Below are 19945 nucleotides of genomic sequence, written 5' to 3'. Positions count from 1 at the left end.
TCTACATGGGCAGTAAAGAGATAAACTCTCTAGTTTAACCCTGTGTTCCTTTTAGGAATGTGCACTACATACCTCTAGATAAATGTTTAATAACATGTGTCCATCATGACAGTTTAACACAAATTATTTCATGGTCCTGAAAGTTCTCTAGACTTATGATGTTCATAGTCCCTCCTTTGAAACCCACAGTAATCATGAACCTTTTTAATCTCTTTTATATTTCTTACTAGATTCCCAGGTGACTGAGTGATAAGGAATCTGCCTGCAGATGCAGGACATCCAGGTGATGCGGGTTCAGTCCTTGGGTGAAGAAGATCCCCTGGAGGAAGAGATGGCAACCCACTCCAGTATCCTTTCCTGGGAAATGTATGGACAGAGGTGAGCCTGGCAGGCTACAGCCCCTGGGATCACAGATACTCAGACACAACTGAGCACACATAAGACCATTTACCTACACCAAAAGTCATATTGTAGAAATCCTACTTTTTGTAGCATTTTCAAATGGGCTTCTTTCACTTAGTAATGAAGGAGGAAACAGACAGAGCTGGACTCCGTCTTAGGCCAGGCTGTGAGCATCAGTCTACATGCACGGTCACTCTCCCAGTGGACTCTGAACTTTGCGCCCCGGTGTATATGGAAATGGCATACCAATGGAAAATCAGATCCCACCCCGCCCACTCATAAAAGAGCCTCAGGACTTGTATTAGGACTCTGTTGCCTAAAAGAATATGTTAATTATCTCTGTAACAGAACAAAGTGGTGAATTCCATTCTGTTTATCGGGATATGACCACAGGCCTGTTGATAAATATCCACTGTTTATTTAGTCCTGTGACACAAGAATCACGGGTTAACTTTGATCGTATCTCTCTTTTACCTTGTCCAGACTAGTTTCAAGGAATTTGGGGAGGTGGGTTTGAGCAAGTACACTTAGGGTATATAAAGTTTTCACAAAAACTGTTCAGGGTCCTTGCTAAGAGGAGACTTTGCCTTGGACCCGCCAGTGTAATAAACTGCACTCCACTATCTACATTGTCCTTCTGAGTCAGTTTGCTTCCCAGAACACATGGCTACAACCGTCAAATGCATGGAATGATTGTCAATGTATTTTATGCCTTGAAAGCTTAACATGGAAAAGCTTAAGAACTACCTCTGCGCCTATATTCGTGCTCAGTAAATAAGGTCATCAATACCATTTTTTAAATTCCAAACATATCTGTTAAGACAATATTTGCACAAATATAGAGATCAGATGTGGACACAGCAGGAGAAGAAGAGGGGGACCAATTGAAAGGGTACCATTGACGTATATACACCACCAAGGGTAAAACGTTGGAGAAGACTCTTGAGAGTCCCTTGGACTGCAAGGAGATCCAACCGGTCCATCCTAAAGGAAATCAGTCCTGATATTCATTGGAAGAAGTGATGTTGAAGCTGAAAGTTCAATACTTTGGCCATCTGATGTGAAGAACTGACTCATTTGAAGAGACCCTGACGCTGGGACAGATTGAAAAGGGGAGGAGAACAGGACGACAGAGGATGAGGTGGTTGGATGGCATCACTGACTCAATGGACATGAGCTTGAGCAAGCTCCAGGAGCTGGTGATGGACAGGGAGACCTGGCCTGCAGCACTCCATGGGGTCGCAGAGTCAGAAACGACTGAGCAACTGAACTGAACTGATGGTTAAAATAGGTAGCTGGTGGGAAGCTGCTGTTTACCACAGGGAACTCAGCGTGGTGCTCTGTGCTGAGGAGAGGGGTGAAACGGAGACCACGGGAGGGAGGGCCAAGAGGGAGAAGATTTATGTATACTTACGGCTGATTGACGATGTCATACAGCACAAACTAGCACAACATTGTAAATCAATTATATTCCAATAAATATATATATATATATATATATATATATGTCTCAAAAGGAAAAAAATCTAAACAGACTGGTCACCCGGTGGTGGAGAATCCATCTGACAGTGCAGGGGACAAGGGCCTCATCCCTGGGCCAGGAATATTCCACATGCTGTGGGGAGACTAAGCCTGTGCCCCACAGCTGCTGAGGCTGGGCGGGGCAGCTTATTCTTTTCCATGGGCAGGAGGCAAAAGAAAGATGCTCACCACCGCTAAACAATAAGAAATGCAGAACAAAGGTACAGGGATGTATCACCGCATGCCAGTGAGAAGAACAACCCGCAAAAAGCCCACTAATAATATCACAAACGCTGAAGGGGCTTGGAGATCAGGGAACCTCCTACATGGCTGGAGGGAATGTAAGCTGGTGCAGTCACGTGGGAGGACCGTGTTGAAGTTCCTTAAAAAACATAACCTCTTGACATTTAAGGAAATGAATTCCATGAAAAGTAGACAAAACAGATTAATCAACAAATTGACAAGTTTTATAGTGTTTAGTCAATCATCTGCAATTCTGAAATGACCAGTTTTGATCTGGCATTTCTAAATTCTCTAAGTTAAATGTGTAAGAATACACATACGCTCACATATTCCTTCTTGGTCTTCTCACTACTAACATGCTTACCTTCAGATATTTATATCTTGTATTCAATGTGTGTTATATAAATCATATTATGTATATATCATCAGATATTTATATATTGCTTTCAAAGTACGCCAAAGCCATGAGAAAACAGCTCCTTTAAGCCTTACAAGACACATGTGCTAAGAATGATACAGGGTAAGATTTTATAAATCTTGGTTCAGAATTTTCCCATCATGGCTGTTGATTATTCTTTTTGTGACTTTGTTAAACTTACATTTGCTTAAATGAGCCCCTGAAAAGTTTTAACTAACAGGAGAACAAAGACAATTGCAGTAGGTGAGTTTATGACTCTAGGTCCTCAGAGAATTCACAGAAAGCCTTGAGGGCCCCTGAGGAAGGTCAAGGCTAGAACCAGGCAGAGAAAATTCCAGTACTTGGGGTTCAGACCTGACCCTGGGTGAAGTGCTGTGGGTCCCACAGGCTGAGTGTGGATGGGTCCATTCAAAGAAAGACGAGCAGGATTCTGGTGAGCTCTGAGGGTGTCACTGAAGGGGGGCCTGTGCAGTAGACCCTGGGGTTCAGCAAGACTGCTGGTCCCAAGGCAGGGCTCATCTAGTGCAGGTGCTCACAGGACTGGTTGGTGTGAGTTCAAGGTGCAGGGGTTTAGTTGCTCCGAGGCATGTGGGATCTTCATGGATCAGGGATCGAACCTGTGTCTCCTGCACTGGCACAAGGATTTTTTACCCACTGAGGCACCAAGGAAGCCCCAGATGCTGTGTGTGATGCTGCTTTTCCTTAGTGAGGAACACACAACCCATTGAGAGCTCACATGAGAGCTCTCTGGAAATGCATGGCGGAAACTGCAAGGAAGCTCTCTTTGATCCCTCCAAAGTCTTAGGCTGCTAGTGGAGGTGGGGTGTGTTCTGATGAACAGATGACAGAGATGAGAATGTGGCAAATACAGTAGGTTTCTGAGAATCCGGGAAATCAAATTCTGTCCTCCTGAGTTAGGAGAGTTTCTGGGTAGTGCAAAGGACTAACACTACTAGACAGAGGTTATTATACTTTCCCAGACTTAGATCTGGGAAAAATGGAAACAGTGACAGACTTTATTTTCTTGGGCTCCAATATCACTGCAGACGGTTACTGCAGCCATGAAATTAAAAGACGCTTGCTCCTTGGGAGAAAAGCTATGACAGTTCATTTTAGTGGCTCAGTCGTGTCTGACTCTTTGTGACCCCATGGACTGCAGCATACCACGTTTCCATGTCCATCACCAATACTTGGAGCTTGCTCAAACTCATGTCCATTGAGTCAGTGATGCCATCCAACCCTCTCATCCTCTGTCGTCCCCTTCTCCCACCTTCAATCTTTCCCAGCATCAGGGTCTTTTCCAATGAGTCAGTTCTTCACATCAGGTGACCAGAGTATTGGACCGTTGCCTCTTGACCTGCATATAGATTTCTCAGGAAGCAGGTAAAGTGGTCTGGTGTCCCCATCTCTTTAAGAATTTTCCACAGTTTGTTGGGATCCACACAGTCAAAACAAACATAGCATATTAAAAAGTGGAGGCATCACTTTGTCAACAAAGTTCTGTGTAGTCAAAGCTATGGTTTTTCCAGTAGTCATATACGGATATGAGTTGGACTATAAAGAAGGCTGAGTGCCGAAGAATTGATGCTTTCAAACTGTGGTGCTAGAGAAGACTCTTGAGAGTCCCTTGGACTGCAAAGAGATCAAATCAGTCAGTCCTAAAGGAAATCAACCCTGAATATTCATTGAAAGGACTGATGATGAAGCTGAAGCTCCAATACTTTGGCTACTTGATGCAAAGAGTCAACTCACTGGAAAAGGCCCTGATGCTGGGAAAGATTGAAGGCAGGAGGAGAAGGGGATGACAGAGGATGAGATGGTTGGATGGCATCACTGACTCGATGGACATGAGTTTGAGCAAGCTCCAGGCGTTGATGATAGACAGGGAAGCGTGGTGTGCTGCAGTCCATGGGATCGCAAAGAGTCAGAGACGACTGAGCAACTGAACAAGACAGCATCTGTTAAAAGTTACTATTGGGGGTACTTTTAGAGGGAGAAATTTATAAATTTCCATCTTTCTGTAGATATTTGTCTATTTAGATTTTCTGTAACTACTTGGGAATGGGTCTGTATTGGTAAGATATATTTTAGTGGAAAACATCTTTATCACCACCCAGACTTGCAAATTAATTGGCATTGAGGTGGACAAATATATACAATAAATTTTAACATAAAAATTTCTGTCATCATGGTCTTCCTTTTAATTATAGGGCTTAGTAATCCTCAAGCACTTTGGTTCTAGTTCTCTGATCATACTTAAGTGATGCTGAAGCTCAGGGATCAGGAAAGAACCCACTGTTGGGTAGAAAAATTTCTCAGAGGAACAGAGAAGTCAGCACAATACAAGAGTTTCATTGCCAGGCTCTCAGCTGTCAGCTCAGCATCCTGCTCATTCCATATGAGAACCTGTCTGCCTCCCCAGATCGCATAAAAGAAAAAGCCCCTCAGGGCACTGCAGTGGTCTCTTTGGGAATAACAAGTTGATTGTAGTTTTTTTGGGGGGAGGATAATTAAGTTTTTAGAAAGTTAATTACAAGTTTTATTCAAGTATGCTTTTGTTCCATGAGCCTACCTTCTCCTTGCAGCTAAACAGGCAAAGATAATCGCAATTCTGAGGGAAGGGGAGGTCACGGAATCACAAATGCATATCTAGGGGTGTGACAGCCTTCATCTAACACAGGTGCTGATTTTCAAACCAGCACACCTCCTCCTACAGTGTAATGGCAACAGAAAGGAGTCAGATACTGATTTTCTATTTCAATCTGAGAGGAAGAGTCTATAGACAAGAAGTATCAGGGGTAAGTGGTTATTCCACAAAAAAGGAAATTCTTGAGGGTCTAAATCTAGTCCATTGCCAAAGCCACACAGAAGGAAAGAAGGATTCTGACTGTTGAGCTGGACTAGTAAAGAGAGGCCAGGACTAGAGATCCAACAGCAATCCATGACTGCTCTGAATTTATAATTTAGTGTAATCCACAGTGACTTTGATTCCTGGCATTGACTGCGAGTGACAATGCAGCTTAGACTTTTAATTTTCTTAAGAACTGTAGGGTTTTTCTTTTATTTGTTTATTTTTGGTTGCACTGAGTCTTCATTGCTGCGTGGGCTTTCTCTAGTTGGGGTGAGTGGGGGCTACTCCTTGCTGTGGTGCCCAGGCTTCTCATTGCAGTGGCTTCTCTTGCTGCCGATCACAGATTCTAGGCGCTCAGCCTTCAGTATCTGCAGCATGTGGGTTCAGTAGTTTGGTGTGCCGCTCTAGAGAGCAGGCTCAAAAGTGCCGGTGCACAGGCTTAGCTGCTCGAGGACGTGTGGAATCTTCCTGGACCAAGGATGGACCCCGTGTCCCCGCACCAGCAGGTGGATTCTTATCCACTGTGGCACCAGAAGAGTCCTTAAGAACTGTAGTTTTGAGCTCAGTCTGAAGTTCCACCTCGTTTACTGAAAGCATAGATTAAATTCAGGGTTATTGCAGGTGTGCGTGCCTATGACACCTTCTGCTTCTAGTAATGAGTAAGATGAATCTACAAGTCACTGAGTCCTGTGCAGAAATGGTGAACCCAGATGACAGTTCCTGGTACAAAATTGTTTGCTTTATCTCTGAGTATACGAAGTGCTTGATGGGGACAGTAATTGTTACGTCCTGAAAATGTCTTTGATCTGTTAAATTGATGAGACTGTTTTCCCTATTGAAGAAAAGGAATCGGCACATAAGAAAAGTGTACATTTATAATAATGAGTTTCAGATAGCCCCAGTCAGGCTCAAATATACCATGATGCTTTCACTCATCTAAAAATATTCTACTATCAATTGTTGTTGTTGTTTAGTTGTAAGTCATGTCCGACTCTTTGTGACCCCATGGACTATAGCCCACCAGCTTCCTCTGTCATTGGGATTTCCCAGGCAAGAATACTGGAGTGGGTTGCCGTTTCTTTCTCCAGGGGATCTTCCTGACCTGGGGATTGAACCCATGTCTCCTGCGTTGGCAGGAAGTTTCTTTACCACTGAGCCACCAGGGAAGCCCAAAATATAATGACACATTACCAAGAGAGCTCAATATCTATTTAAACTATTGAGAGAACAGAGCTACCTGGATTTGTCAGATATCACAGTGATTAAATGTGCTAGATTTGTTACCAGCCAAGTCAGGTTTAAGTCCTTTCTTGCCTGTGGTGGTTTAGTTGCTAAGTCATTCCAGGTTTCCCTGCCCTGTTTCATCTCCCTGAATTTGCTCAAACTCATGTCCATTGAGTCAGTGATGAATCCAACCATCTCATCCTCTGTCACCTCCTTTTCCTCCTGCCCTCAATCTTTCCCAACATCAGGGTCTTTTCCAGTTACTTAGCTCTTCACCTCAGGTGGCCAAAGTATTGGAGCTTCAGCCTCAGCATCAGTCCTTCCAATGACTATTCAGGGCTGAGTTCCTTTAGGATTGACTGATTTGATCTCCTTGCTGCCCAAGGGACTCTTATGAGTCTTCTACAGCACACAGTTTGAAAGCATCAATTCTTTGACCCTCAGCCTTCTTCAGGGTCCAACCTTCACATCCATACATGGTTACTGGAAAAACCATAGCTTTGACTATAGGGACCTTTGTCAGCAAACTGATGTCTCCACTTTTTAGTATGCTGTCTAGACCTATGAAGGTTCACTCATTTATAAGAGCTCTCTTTTTTTCAGATTTTTTTTTCTGCTTTTATTTTATTCATTTTAAGTTAATTTTTTATTTGAGTATGTCAGGGCAGTCTCAGCGTGGGTTGGAAAAGAATTTCCAGACACAGAGTATTTCAGAAGGGGATGCATTTATTAAGAGCAGGGAGCAGAGGTAATGAAGGTGCTACAAATGCAGCTGGCTGGAGGGAGACTGTGCTTTTCATGGGTTAGCAGCTGATTTTTACAGCCTCAAGACAAAGAAAATTCCTGCTGGAAGGCTAGCACTAGGTTATTGGATAGGGCACTATGGTGGCTACCAGGATGGGCATTTTTGCCTAATTTGGGGTTAAGTCTGCTGGTGATGATGGAAGGGGGTGGGGGCAGAACTTTTGGCAATGGTTACAAAGGGGTTTTTCCAGCAGTCACATACGGATGTGAGGGTTAGACTGTAAAGAAGGCTTGAGTGCCGAAGAATTGATGCTTTCGAACTCCGGGGCTAGAGAAGACTCTTGAGAGTCCCTTAACAGCAAGGAGATCAAACCAGTCAAGCCTAAAGGAAGTCAACCCTGAATATTCATTGGAAGGACTGATTCTGAAGCTGAAGCTCCAATATTTGGCCACCTGATGTGAACAGCCAATTCACTGGCCCTGATGCTGGAAAAGATTGAGGGTAGGAGGAGAAGGGGACAACAGAGAATGAGATGGTTGGATGGCATCACCAACTCACTGGATATGAGTTGAACAAACTCTGGGAGATACCGAAGGACAGGGAAAGCTGGTGTGCTGCAGTCCATGGAGTCGCAAAGAGTCAGACACAACTGAGCGACTGAACAACAATGACCAAGGGGCTCAGACAGTTCCAGAGATGACCTTGTTTCTGGGCTCCATGTCTGAGGCCTTGGGGCAAGACTCTACAGAGCATAGTTGATTTATAATGATACATTTGTTTCTGCAGTACAGCAAAGTGAATCAGTATACGTATACATTTATCCACTCTCTTTTAGATTCTTTTCCTGTATAGATCATCACAGAGTACTGAGTAGACTTTCCTGTGCTGTGTGGGAAGTCTTGTCAGTTGTCTATTTTACATATAGCTGTGTGTATATGAGGCTTTCCTGGTGGCTCATATGGTAAGGAATGGGTCAGGAAGATCCCCTGGAGAAGGGCATGGCAACCCACTCCAGAATTCTTGCCTGGAGAATTCCATGGATAGAGGAGCCTGGCAGAGTGCAGTCCATGGGGTCACAAAGAGTCAGACATGACTGACAACTAACACTTTCACTACTTCAGCATGTATATGTCTATCCCAATTTTCCAATTTATCCCTCCCCAACTTCTCCCTCAGTAATTATGTTTGTTTTCTACATCTGTGATTCAATTTTTATTTCATATATAGGTTCAATTGTACAATTTTTTTTTAGATTCCACATATAAGTGATATCTTATGATATATATAACAGCTCTTTAAAATTTGTATATTAAAATCTCGGAAATCTCTTAGTAAAATAAAAACAAGAAGGTAATATATCTCTGTGGAAATGAATAATAAGTGGGCAACATTAAATTTCACCTGGTGTAACACATGTGGCCCATGCCTCATTTTTCTATGCAGGAAACTTTAGCTCAGAAGGCAAATATCCTTCACAGAGAACTGGAAGAATGGCCACCAGAGATTTTGCAATAGAATTGATCTTCTTATCCCAGAATGTATTTGGAATCCTGGGAAATTTCTGTCTTCTTTACCATTATCTCTTCCTTCACTTTGCTGGTGCAGGCTAAGATCCATAGATCTGATCGTTGAGTATCTGCTTATAGCCCACTCCTTGGTCATGCTCTCTACAGGAACCCTAAGGACAATGAAAGTGTTTGGGTGGAAATATTTTCTCAATGATACTGAATGCAAAATTGCTTACTACATCCACAGAGAGGCCAGGGGAGTGTCCGTTGGTAGCACCTGCCTCTTGAATGTCTGCCAGGCCATCACCATCAGTCCCAGGAACTCCAGGTGGGGACGGCTTAAAATGAAAGCTCCCAAGTACACTGGATCTGCTATTTTCCTCTGCTGGGTTGTGCACATGCTGATAAATATTCTATTTACTAGGTATGTGAAAGATCATTGGAGTAACAGAAACATCACAAAGAAGAAAGATTTGGGATTGTGTTATCATGTGATTCATAATAGAATCAAAGTTTTACTGAGTGTAGGATGGTTTTTACTTCCTGCTGTTTCATGTCTGATGCTCACAATCTGGTTCAGAGGCTCCATGGTTTTCATCTTGTACAGGTACAAGCAAAGGGTGCAATATATTCATAGGGCTAGCATCTCTTCAAGATCCTCCCCCGAATCTAGAGCTACCTAGAGCATCCTGGTCCTGGTGAGCATGTTTGTGTCTTTGTACAGTGTCTCCTCCATGTTTCACATTTGTTTGGCTCTTTTTAACAATCCCAGCTGGTGGCTGGTGACTTCTGCTGCACCCATTACTGCATACTTCCCAACTGTAAGCCCCTACATTCTCATGAGTCATGGTTGCAGAGTATCCAGGCTCTCCTTTTCTTGGATAAAGATGAAATAATCACCTAATCTTATGTTGTTCAGTCACTAAGTTGTGTCCAACTCTTTGCAACCCCATGGACTGCAGCACACCAGGCTCCCCTGTCCTTTACTATCCCCAGGAGTTTGCCCAAATTCATGTCCATTGAATCGGTGATGATATCTAACCATGTCATCCTCTGCCACCGCCTTCTCCTCCTGCCCTCAATCTTTCCCAGCATCAGGGTCTTTTCCAATGAGTCAGCTCTTTATATCAGGTGGCCAAAGTATTGGAGCTTCAGCTTCAGCATCAGTCCTTCCAGTGAATATTCAGGGTTGATTTCCTCTAGGATTGACTGGTTTGATCTCCTTGCTGTCCAAGGGACTGTTAAGAGTCCTCTCTAAAAACCCACTGCAATGTTGTGGAGTAATTAGCCTCCAACTAATAAATGAAAAAAAAAAAAAGGAAAAAAAAAAAGAGTCCTCTCTAGCACCACAGTTTGAAAGCACCAGTTCTTCAACACTCAGCCTTCTTTATGGTCCAACTCTCATATCCATACATGACTACTGGGAAAACCAGAGCCTTGACTAGATGGACGTTTGTTGGCAAAGTAATGTCTCTGCTTTTTAATATGCTGTCTAGGTTGGTCATAGCTTTTCTTCCATGGAGCAAATGTCTTTTAATTTTGTGGCTGCAGTCACCATCCACAGTGGTTTTTGAGCCCAAGAAAGTAAAGTCTGTCTCTTGCTAGGGTTCAAAAGGGGCTCATAGTGTATAGTTTAACAATGGTCCATTTTGGTGACCTGACAAATGGGATGAAGTCACAGTGACCAAATTGCTCTCATGGGCATCCTGTTCTTTTCTTTTTTTTTTTAATTTTATTAATCTCCTTTATTTTTGTAATGAACACAATAACGAACTGTCATAGCTTGCTACATTACAGAGTCTAGTAAATGGAAGACAGGCAGACAGGCAGACCGAGATCTCTTCCTGTGTCAATCACAGAGCCGGTGCGTGCCAGTGAAGCAGGAACTGTGCGTCAAACCACCACTGAACCCCAAATCTGGTCACTCAAAAAAGCAGCACCGACAGATGCAGAACTCCCAGTGGGCCTCTCTGACAAGCCTCTTTCTGGCCAGGTATGCCTTCCAGAACCCAGGGCCCAAATCAGTTAAGGCTTGCTCAGATTTCTGAGTTTTCCAGAAGACATTCTAAATATTTACAGTTTTATGGTTTCAAGTAGTTATTCAGTCAGAAAAAGGTCCAAAGTTTATTTGATCATAAAGTTTCCCTGCAAGAGCCTTCCAGTTTTTTAGGTAAAATGAAGCACAGAGTTTATTTGATCATTAAAGTTCCCTGCAAAAGCTTTCCAGTTTTAGTTAAAATGAAGGACAACCACATCAGGAAAAGCTTTTTGAAAACCCTAAGAGACTGCAGCAAACAGCTAACACCGAGAATACAGTTTCTACATGAAAACTCATGGGGAGGGAGCCCCTGGTTGGGAAGGTGAACCAGAAGGGGAGAGGGGGGCTGATCCAATGGGGTACCCAGGGGTCCGGAGGGCAGGGGCCAGAGGGCGTGCTCCCTGCCTGGAGGCGCAGCTGAAGAATGCCTAAGACACAACGTGGTGAGTCCTGGAGTCCCGTCACTCAGCATGGTCAGCGACTGTAAGCGAACATGAACTCTCTCCACGCATCCGTTCCAGTTCCCAGCTCTGTAAATGCAGCAGCAACAGAGAAGAGGAGGGGATCTTCTCTGGGTGTTCACTACATCTTCACAGCAGAGACTCAGCAGCCTTCCAAAAGAGGGAGGCTACTTTGACACACCCGGCAACACCTAGCAAATGTTATTATTATTGATCTCCGTAGAGTTAGGAGCATCAAAAAAAAAAGAAATTCTGCTTCAAGTTGCAGGTGTGCAATCTTGAGAAGTACTTTAAAAGAAAAAAAAAAAGTGCCTGAAAAAATTCCAATTCTACCTCAAAGGAGGAAGGAAAGCCATCCCAGGCCAGCAGCTCCTGGTGAGGGACCCGATGGGAGGGCTGCCCTGGGCACCTTCATGCCCCCAGCCGAGGGCCACCAGGAAGTCCTCCTGTGGGGGATACAGCACCCTGCTCCTGAAGAATGCCCCTGGCGCACTGCCTCCAGTGAGGTCACCTGGTGGACCAGGCCGGAGCGGGTGCCAGAAGCCTTTGGTATCAGCCTCCACTGGGCCTTTCTCCAGGCCCAACTCCTCTGGCCACCCAGAACCTAGTTGTGAGAGGTTGTGGGTACACCGTGGGTACCCAGAACTGTCTGACCTGGCGGGAGGAGGGACATGAAGACAGAAGATGCCTCTGGCTTGAGGGGGGAGGGGGATGTCACCTTTGACCTTAAACTCATGCAGTGGAGGTTGTGTAAGGGATACAGAAATGTTTCAGTTCATGGAAAGTGAAAGTGAAAAAAGTGTTAGTCGCTCAGTCGTGTCCCACTCTCTGTGACCCCATGGACCATAGCCCGCCAGGCTCCTCTGTCCATGGGATTCTCCAGGCAAGAGTACTGGAGTGGGCTGCCATGCCCTTGGCCAGGGGATGTTCCCAACCCAGGCACCGAACCCAGGTCTCCCACATTGCAGGCGGATTCTTTCCCATTTGAGCCACCAAGCCCCACTCCATGGAAGCAGACCCCAAATCAGAGGCCTTCAGATTCCTGATCTGGTTAGTGGGCAGCATCATACTTCAACTTGTGATTTCAGTTTGATTAGACTGTTATTAGGCAGCGTACACATTTGCTAAGGGAAAAAAATCCTAGAGCAAATGTTAAAAAAGATGAAGTACCAGAAAAATTTCAAAGACATCAATCAGTTCATTGACACGGTCCCAAAAGAAACTTCATCAAAAAGCTTCAAGTCAAAGATAATTCCACTGACGACAAACTTAAACCAAAAACGCAATCATGATTTTTCTGAATTTTGGATAATCTTCAAATTTCTCATGGTACCACTTGTGATGTTGCTGAGCCCTGATGAACAGGACACAGAAGGTGAACACAGCGAAAGCCCAGCCCTGAATGGACCAGCTGGCGAGGGCGTAGCCACACCACTCCACGACTTCTCTAAAGTAGTTGGCCGCAGATATGTATTCAAACAAGCCCCCTCTCGGTCTTTTATAGCCAGTCTCCCCTGGTTTCCTGAGGTTCTTTAGGGCATGATCTGAATGGATGTTAATTAGCATGCCTGTCAACCACAAGGCGGAACCTGTTAGAAACCGGGGGTCTCTGAGCCAGTCGTCCGCGTACACTGCGTACTGACTCAGATACCTGCTCTGCAGGTAGCCGTTGTAGGTGCAGAAGATGAACGCCAACAGGAAGGCATACAGCGGCGTGGGCTTCCCTCCGTTGCGCATAGTGGACCAGGAACATGGCCAGGAGGATGCAGCTGGGCCAGCGGTTGAGGCGCTCGGCCGGCGCGCCCGCGCCCGCGCACGCGAGGAGCGGCAGGGCCAGCGAGGGCAGCTCCTGCACCGCCCAGGCGGCCCGCGCCGGCAGCCCGAAGGCGGAGCCGGGCGACGCGTAGCGCCCGTAGGGCGAGCCCCGCAGCTTCAGCAGCACATAGCGCACGACGCCCAGGGCGCATTCCAGGCAGGCGAGCGCGTCCAGCAGGAACCGCTCGGCCAGCTCCATGGTGGGGGACGGCAGGCGTGCTCCATGGCCCGGCGGCTGCGTCGGGCCACATATAGGGCGGCGGCGGCTGCGGGCGGGGTGCTGTGGGGGGCGGGAGGCGCGGTTGCCTGAGGCCGGCGCCCGCTGTCAGAGCCCTGGGGGGGCCCGTGCGGGCGGCCCCGGAGCCACGCGCCACCCCCATCCTGTTCTTTTCTTAAGGTGAGATCTTGTTTTTTCCTGCTGATGTCCTGTTTTACCAGTTTATTAAGACTTGCCAGTTTCTCAAGACTACGTGATCCCCGGACCATGAGACCCCTTTGACTCCCTAGTAACAAGACCCCACCAGCTGCTGGCTAAAGATACCCTAAGGCCCCCTCCCTTCGGGACGCAATTTCCCATCGACAAGGTATAAGAAGGGATGGCTGTAAAGGGAGAACACTGGCTTCTCTCGAAAGGCAGCCCCTTCTCTCTTCCTGCAATAAAGCTTTCTCTGCCGGATTGCCCAGTTCACTCTCCTTCTCACCGCGCTAGTCTGTCATCACCGTTTCCGCTTTCTCCCCATCAATTTGCTGTGAAGTGATGGGAGTATGTGTCATGATCTTAGTTTTTTGAATGTTGAGTTTAAAGTAAGTAAAAAAAAAAAAAAGGAAAAATATCGTATATCAACACATGTATGTGGAGTCTAGAAAAAAGGTGTAGATGATCCTATTTTCAAAGTAGAAGCAGACACAAAGACATAGAGAAGAAATGTATGGACACCCAGGAGGGAAAGGGGGTGAGCGGGATGAATTGGGAGATGGGGATTGACACGTATACACCCTTGATGCTATGTATAAAATGGATAACTGATGAGAACGTGCTCTATAGCACGGAGTACTCAATGCTCTGTGCTGACCTGAGTCAGAACGAAGCCCAAAACGGAGCGGGTATATGTATGTGTATGACTGATTTATTTTTCTGTGCAGTAGAAACTAACACAACTTTATAAAGCAACTATGCTCTAGTAAAACTTAATTTAAAAAATTTCAGTGTTATCCAAGGATTAGCAGAGGTGGGGCTATGAATATTCTGTGTCTAGAGGATTTTCTGGACAGTGAAAACGATTTGTGGAAAACTTTTATTTTTTTAACAGTTAATTTTTTAATTCAAAGAATTTGAATTCTAAAAGAACAGTCAATAAAATGGGTGCCAGGTGTCTCAAGAAATATTCAGTCCCTTGAGCTCCGTGTGCCATTAAACTTGGAAGTATTGACAGGTACACTGAGACGGGTCTTTGGTTTCCATATTATTAAGTCTGGATACTATAAAATTCTTAGAGGAAAACATAGGCAGAACATTATTTGACATAAATCTCAGCAACATCTTTTTCAATCCATCTACTACAGTAATGGAAGTAGAAGCAAAAACAAACAAGTTAGACCAAACTTAACTCAAAAGTTTTTGCACAGCAAAGGAAACCACAAATAAAAAGCCCACAGAATGGGAGAAAATATTTGTGACTGACAAGGAATTAGTCTCCAAAATTTACAAATAGTTCATGTAACTGAATATCCAAAAAACAAACAATACAATCAAAAAATGGGCAGAAGACCTAAACAGACATTTCTCCAAAGAAGACATACAGATGGCCAAGAGGCACATGAAAAGATGCTCAACATCACTAATTATTGCATGCATGCATGCTAAGTCACTTCAGTCATGTCTGACTCTGTGTGACCCCATGGACTGCAGCCCACCAGACTCCCCTGTCCACGGGATTCTCCAGGCAAGAATACTGGAGTGGGTTGCCATTTCCTTCTCCATTGTCTGAAAGGTAACCAAAGGTAATTAAACCCAGAAGCAAGCTGAGAAAAAAGAAAAAAACAAACCCTAAAAAAACCAGAACTACTTCAATTACTCCTTTTTGAGCTAGTACTCCCATGCTGGTTCCAAGGGTGGGGAGAATTATCTGAAAGCCAAATGTACATCTTTGTTGTAGATAAAGTTAGTTTTAACTCTTGGAGACTCTCACCCCCTTTTCACTAGATGATCACTAATTATTAGAGAAATGCAAATCGAAACTGCAGTGAGATATCACCTTACAACAGAATGCCCATCATCAAAAAAGTCTACAAATAATAGTGCTAAAGAGGGTCTGGAGAAAAGAGAACCCTCCTTGGTGGGAACATCACTGTTAGAAAGAATGTACACTGGTACAGTCAAAGTGGAGAACAGTATGGAGTTTCCTTTAAAAAAAAAAAGTAAACAAAAATAAATGGAAAACTTATCAAGTTTGATTATTAATAAATTCAAAGCTTATAAATAATGGATACATGTCACTATATGTTTCTCGAGTGTCACAAACTGTACAACCCTGAAAGTGAACTATAAAGTAAACTATGGACCCTAAATACTTATGATGTCACTATAGATTCATCAGTAGTAACAGAAGTACCCCTATGGTGGAGGAGGATAATAAAGAAGGAGGTAATATGTATATGGGAATAAGAAGCATATGAAAATTTCTGTACCTTTCTCTGAATTTTGCCGTGAAACTAAACCTTCTCTAAAAAAAATCTTTAAACTTTAAAAAATACACTGTTATTGGGGCATGCACACTTGATAGGATCTTTTTAAAAAGATTTAATGCTCTCAAATAATATTTAAAGAATGGATATGTTTCCCCTGTTTTATTTTTACCTCAATTAATGCACTTTATAGATGTGATAAAATATCAGGTAAAGAGTAGGGACAGAACAAACTATAGCCACATAATTCTTTTATTTTTTTAAATATTTATTTATTTGATTGAGTCAGGTCCTAGTTGTGGGAGCATGGGCTTAGTTGCCCTGTGGCATGTGGGATCCTAGTTCCCTGACCAGGGATGAAACCCACGTCCTCTGCTTTGCAAGGCAGATTCTTAACCGTTCGCCCACCAGGGAAATCCCCCAAACAATTCTTAAAATATAGAAACACACATACAATAGGGCAGCAACACCAAAAAAACTCTCATCCTCAAATTCACTTACAATGTGCCTTATCACTTAACACTGATCACTACTTCCTTTGTGTATTATCAAATACACATTTACGGCATCATGTCCAAAGGCTTTGGTCCCTTCCCATTTTAATCCATCCTCCATGACTGCCTTTGGTTCATTTTCAGAGAAAGCTGTGATGTAAATACCTTGGCGTCCCCGGGTCTCTGAAGATGGAGGCCCCCTCACCTATGGATAGGTGGTCACAATGCAAATCATTTTGGGAATGCCTGTGGCCCCAGGGGTCTTCCCAGGTGGCTCTGTGGTAAAGAATCCGCCTGCCATGCAGGAGACCCAGGAGACGCGGGATCGATCCCTGGGTCAGGAAGATCCCCTGAAGGGAATGACAACCCACGCCAGTATTCCTGCTGGGAAACCCCAAGGGCAGAGGAGCCTGGAGGGCTCTCGCCCACGGGCTCGCAGAAGAGCGGGACACGGCTGAGCTCCTGAACACGGAAGCACGTGGCCCCAGGGAGGGGAGGGGGAGACAGGACCCGGGACTCGGGGTAACTTTGGAAGATCTGGGAGAGCAAGCCTCACCCCGCCAAGGGCGTCATGTGACTTTGTCCTCCACTCGCCTCCGCCTCCCCTTCCCCAAGCGCAGCTCGAGGCCACGGAGGGCCGCCCCCAGGAGGAGCCCCTCCCGGGCATCAGGCGGGCCGAGCCGGCGTTCTCAGAGGTTCCAGCCCCGCGCCCTCACCGGCTCAGGGCTCCCAGGGGTGCTGTGTGCGATGGCTCCGGCTCAGAGCCACGGAAGACGGGTGTTACAGGAGCCGCGTCAGCACCCACAGGGGCTCGTTCAACGTGCCGGCTCACGGCTTCCCCTCAAACCGGCCAACTCACAACTTCTTAGACTGGGGAGGCTTTGTATCCACTTTAAGGCTGCAGAGAACATCTTCAGGGAAGCGGTTCTCATCTGGGGGCCCAGGAGGCCCCTCCTCGCAAACTCCGGCCCCTGCTCCCAGGGGAGCAGCCGCGCCGCTCGTCTTCCGGGTCCCGGCGAGGCCCGGGCTGAATGCGGGGCTTCGGCGCATCTGCGAGGGCTCAGCGCCAGCTTCAGGCCCGGAGGGGCGGCGGGGTCTGCTGGGCCGGGGTCGGGAGGCGGACGCCGGTGCCGCTCACCGGTCCCGTGCTGGCGGAATCCAGGGAGCGAACACGTGTGGACACAAAGGAGGGCTTGACGGCGCGTCTCCGGGAGGAGCTGATCGTCCTCAATCTCTCCTGAGACAAGGCCAGGAGAGGTGGGCCTTCTCGGCTTTTCAAGCTCCTCCTGCCTGTGGGCGTGTGGGGAGCAGGCGAAGGCGCCCTGCTGACGCCTTGGAAGGTGTAATCTCAGGACGCTGAGTGATTCTTCCCCAGGACCTGAGGAGAAAACGACCCAGGGCTGGAGGAAAAGAGGAGGAAATGGCCGCTTCTCGGGTAAACGTCTGTCCTGGCTCAGAGGCTACGTCTGCTTTTCCGCCTGAAATGCCCTGCATTAACAGTTTATAAACCTTTCATTCTCTATTTCCGATGTTGCCTATTGAGGTGGTTTTCAACAGCTAAATTTTTCCCTTTTTATTCTGATGATGGTCAAGATCAGAGCTTTAGAATGTTTCTCCCTCATGTCCCAGAGCCTTTTCTCAGGTGCCTCGCTGCATCAAGGCTGCCTGGAGAACTTGAAGCATCTTCACCGAGAATTAATGACTTTCCTTGTGGCTAAGAATCCTCCTGCCAACGCAGGGGACACGGGTTCCATGCCCCGGCCATTAAGATCCCATGGGCCGCGGAGCAGCTAAGCCCGGGCCCACAAGTACTGAGCCTGCGCTCTGGAGCCCTGGAGCTGCAACTGCTGAAGTGTGCGCCCTGGAGCCCGCGCTGCACAAGGAGAGAAGCCCCCGCAGTGAGAAGCCCGTGCACCACACCTAGAGAAAAGCCCGCAGAGCAGCAGAGACCCAGCGTAGCAGGAAATAAATGAATGAATAAATCAAAATAGAAGGACCTGGGATTTAGGAGGACGGCTGGTTATAAAGGCTGCTAGGGAAGACCTATGAGGAATTTACATTTGCTTATGGATTTGCAGGCTGTTATCTAGCACGTGTGCTTATGTGAATAACTGGTGTCAAAGCAAGGCACGTGCAGGCCACCCGTCTACACAAATGATGCTAAGGCAGCAATATTATGGTCAGTGTAAGTAACTCTCGTCAATACTCCTATGCAATCCATATTGTAACCATCATAATGTCCCAGTAGTTAAAAACGAGGAAATGATGCACTGTACCATTTATGGAAAATATGATCTCAAGTTATTTGAGGGTCATGGCCAGTAGAAAAAGAGGAGTTACTATGAGATGTCATTCTACGTACATCCTAAGTCACTTCAGACGTGTCCAACTCCTTGTGACCCCATGGACTGTAGCCTGCCAGACTTCTCTGTCCGTGGGATTCTCCAGCAAGAATACTGGAATGGGTTGCCCTGCCCTTCTCCAGGGGATCTTCCAGACCCAGGGATCGAACCAGTGTCTCTTATGTCTCTGGCATTTGCAGACAAATTCTTTACCACTAGCATTACCTGGGAAGCCCCATGAGATGTCATCCTACTGTGTTACAGATACTTTCTACTCACCATCAGTTAGTGACGACTTAAAAAAAACCCAGGGGGATGCTAATGCTTGTATCAATGTTAACATTGGTAGTGGAATACATGTGTGCATGCTCAGTTGTGTCTGACTCTTTGCAACCCCATGGACTGGAGCTCACCATCCTCCTCTGTCAATGGGATTTCCCATGGCAAAAATATTGGAGTGGGTTGTCATATCCTTCTCCAGGGGATCTTCCTGACCCAGGGATCAAACCTACATCTCCTGTGTCTCTTGCATTGGCAGACAGGTTCTTTGCCACTGAACCACCTGGAAGCTTGTTGCTGATAAGAACACTTCATCAATTATACATCAAGTTTAATATATGAAAAGCCGTTCACTTTTATTAATTAACTTATAGTAAGTTCACACATAATCTAAATAAAAGTTTCCAAAGTTTATAATCTTTGATCAAAATACAGATTACAAGCATTTGGAAACATTCTTGTTCTTCTGATACAATGGTCAGAGAAATGTGATATTTATGGTTTACAAAACAGAGAGCAATTATTTAGTAAACAAGGATGTACATTCATTACATGACCTTTCAGGAAAAGGTTACATAGATTTTTCTTGGGTATCTGTGAAGATTTCCTGATTGCTACCATGTCAACTAAAATTCATGACTTCTAGTTATTGCAGTTATAAACATGCGTCAAGATTTCAGTGAACTGCCATCTTTATATCCATAAAAAACCATTGGCACACCTATTTAAAATTTAGACTCTCTTACTTTAATACAAAGAATTATTCTCTGAACACTTACCTAATGGTGACATAGAGGGATGTTTTAAACAATGACAGTCATCACCTTCATTTAGACTTCCACTATACATTTCACATTACAAGATCCTTAACAGTCCATAGAAAAGTAGATAAAAATTGTTTCCACCTAATATAGAAGGG

At 45.4% G+C, this 19945-nt stretch overlaps 1 pseudogene; it reads right to left on the bottom strand.

The window, feature by feature from the left end:
• Positions 1 to 12680: 12680 nt before the first annotated feature.
• Positions 12681 to 13425, bottom strand: LOC122692430 (annotated as a pseudogene).
• Positions 13426 to 19945: the final 6520 nt, after the last annotated feature.

The sequence above is a fragment of the Cervus elaphus genome, chromosome 4, assembly GCF_910594005.1.
Source record: "Cervus elaphus chromosome 4, mCerEla1.1, whole genome shotgun sequence".
Taxonomy (NCBI): Eukaryota; Metazoa; Chordata; class Mammalia; order Artiodactyla; family Cervidae; genus Cervus; species Cervus elaphus.
The sequence above is the reverse complement of the archived record's forward strand: the minus strand, read 5'-3'. Positions and strand labels throughout refer to the sequence as shown.